This window comes from Psammomys obesus, unplaced genomic scaffold, assembly GCF_907164565.1.
Source record: "Psammomys obesus unplaced genomic scaffold, mPsaObe1.curated_primary_1811, whole genome shotgun sequence".
In the NCBI taxonomy this organism is placed as follows: Eukaryota; Metazoa; Chordata; class Mammalia; order Rodentia; family Muridae; genus Psammomys; species Psammomys obesus.
This window is the reverse complement of record NW_026591497.1, coordinates 1,586,942-1,589,773: the sequence shown is the minus strand read 5'-3', so window position 1 is coordinate 1,589,773 and position 2,832 is coordinate 1,586,942. Positions and strand designations below refer to the sequence as shown.

The window sequence follows — 2,832 nt, the reverse complement described above, 5'->3', positions numbered from 1 at the left end:
GATTTTGCCCCTAATCCCAGCGGGGGTCTCACCTCTCAGGCAGGAGCCTTATTTCTAGGCTCTTTGTCACTGTGCTGTAGGGCCAGAATGGGGTCACTGCCCACTTCCAGAGTCTGACTGGATGTGACTGCCCCTCCAGGCCAGGCCTGCCCTTCTCTAAAGCCCACAGCTTGAGGAAGGTACTGTCCAGTAGGCTGGGATTTGCCAGTTTTAGCAGCAGCTTCTAATTCTAACACCAAACAGTGACAGTGCATCACACAGTGGAAAAGATGCTTGAGGCTGCAGGGACTCTGCTGCCTGAGCCTTCTGGTAACAAGGACCCCAGGAATAGGTGGGATGCCGCCAGAGAAGATGGCCAGAGCTGATGAACACTCCCAGGCCTTAGCATGGCTGATCAGAGCCCGGTAGGCTGCTGGGAGTAGGCTGACCTAGACGGGAGGGTGAAAAGTGAGGCCTGTCCTCTTACTCATCTTACGGACTCAGAGATGAGGAGCAACAGGATCTACACAGGACAAGAAATCCTGACAAGAGATTAATTTCTGGAGTTAGCACAGCAAAGGGGTGCCTTCTCAAGCAGCTAGGTACCATGGAGGAACTGGGAGGCATCATAGAGCCTGAGTGAGGGTCCCTGGGCTGACGGTGTCCAGGCTGGGTTTAGTACAGACTGCTTAGGAACAGCCGGAAGTTGTATATGAAAAGACCTGTGTAAGAATAAGGCCTGGCCAGGGGACACATGCTGGGGGAACCCCAAAATATATCAAATGTGTTGAAATTGGGCTGGTTTCATGGCTTTTAGTGTGTGCTGCTCTCCAGAGGACATGGGGTTCGGTTCCCAGAATGCAGCTTACAACTACCTCTAATTTCTGGCGTCCTTGGCCACCTGTATTTACACACACACACACACACACACACACACACACACACACACAACACAAACACACACACTCGCATGCAAAATCTTTAAAACTATGTTAAACTCTCAACCTAGAGAGATGAGAAGCTTGGCAACAGGGAGGCTGGTGCTGGAACTGCCTAACACAGCAGGTGCCTGGTCCCGGCCCTGCCCCTGCCCTTTATGGATTGTGACTAGAGCTCAGTTTCCTCAAACCCTGGGTCCCAGTGCTTAACAAGCATATGAGCTTCTCAGCCCCCAGTCTCTGTCCTTAAGGATTTCAGGGAGTCTGTCACTATCATCTCCTATTAAAGGGGTAAGAATCGCGTCTTAGGGAGGAGACATGGCCACCAGGAAAGCTAGTAGCAGATGGCCAGCTAGATGGAACAGTCTCTATCTGGACTATACCTTTCCTCTTGGCCTTGTAATCTCTCTGAGCACTGCTGAATGAGTCTGAAGCCAGTGGTCCAAACATACACAGCATAGGAGCCACCCAGGGCACTGGCTTAGGGCCAGACCTCTAGCAAAGTAGGCTGGACTCATGTGCTAACAGGAACCAGAGACTGTGTGGACCAGGTGGGCTGAGCTGGAAGTAGGCAGTCTGGAGGAAGCAGCCTGTGGAGCCCCGCAGCTTCTGAAGGTAGGTGATCTGGGCCCCTCGAATCCTGCCACCGTGGCTCAGTCCATGATGACAACACATACTGGCTTGGTCCCGTGTTGACTAGCTGTGGTTGGACTCTGAGTCTGGGGAACTGCAGGGCCTGGCCAAGCCTTGGCCTGAGCTAGTGAGGTCATGTCCATCTGCCATTCCCATCTGCCCAGAAGCAATCCTCACTGTACCTACTGGAGGGATCCCAGGGCTGGGAGCTGTTTCACTGCTCCAGCCTCTCTGTAACCGCCAGGATTCAAAGAGTAGATTGTGCCAACGTCAACAGAATGTGAATGAGAACAAGACAGCACGTGGTGCTCTGTCAGGGAGAATGCCCAATTAGGAGGGTAGCTGTGGGGGCAGGGCATCTGGGCCTATGACACAGGAAGTGCTTGGGTCCAGGAAGATCACACACAGCCGTCACCCACAGGCTGCAGTGCTTGGTTACCACTGCACCATGATGACAAGGGTGGCCCAGGAGGCACACCTGCAGGCACGCTGGCAGGACTCAGCGCAGAGAAACCAGGCCACCCAGCAACATCAGAGCCGCCAGGAGCGCACACGGCAACCAGGCCTTACCTCGAGCTCTGAGGAAAAGCACGTGGATGGGTGTTAAGACCCACCTGGTGCAGATCATGACGGGCTCTGCTGTAGTCCAGGTAACCATGTGGTTCTAGGGTACAAGTTTACCATATAGAAATTTGGGGTGGCATGCTGTGTCTGATGTCCTAGGAGGCCTGGGGGTCCCTCAACTCACAAACCCCAATTATTTTCATTCTCTTTCCAGGCTGAGTGTGCAGAGGAGAAATGGTATACGGCCTGCAGCCTGGGACCTAGAAGGGAGACTTCAAGACAGATCTCGCTCGGTGACTAATCTTCCCTTCTGCCAGTTTAGCTCTCTAGAACTATCTGAAGATGCGGGGTAGTGAGGTGGGGGAAGGAAGCTGCTCAGACATTGCCTGACCCCAGACTCTGTCTTCCCCTACCAGAGCAGCTCCCTATGAGGAGGATTCAGCATGGGTCCCAGGAAGCAGGCTATGGGGCTCCAATAAACAGGACAGACCATAGTACCCTGTGGACCTCCTCTTCCCTAGGGATTAACTGGTCTGGGCCAAATGTCCCCAGGGTGCTAGCACATAGCCAGCAGAGCTGCTGGGGAGTGTGGTCCTGAAGGACATGGCAAATTCTACAAGTGGCTACATGTAAAGATTCTATACGGTAGTTGCATGCCTGGTTCCCTCTAGGTTGGAGTCAGCTATAGAGAGGCAGCGGTATTGAGCAGAGACAAGGG

General features: G+C 53.4%; 1 long non-coding RNA gene across 1 annotated transcript; it reads left to right on the top strand.

Moving 5' to 3' along the window:
- The first annotated feature begins 1,938 nt into the window (after nucleotides 1-1,938).
- Nucleotides 1,939-2,608, top strand: LOC129679286 (uncharacterized). Its single transcript, XR_008720536.1, has 2 exons — nucleotides 1,939-2,200; nucleotides 2,329-2,608. It is a non-coding gene; the product is annotated as an uncharacterized LOC129679286 (long non-coding RNA).
- Nucleotides 2,609-2,832: the final 224 nt, after the last annotated feature.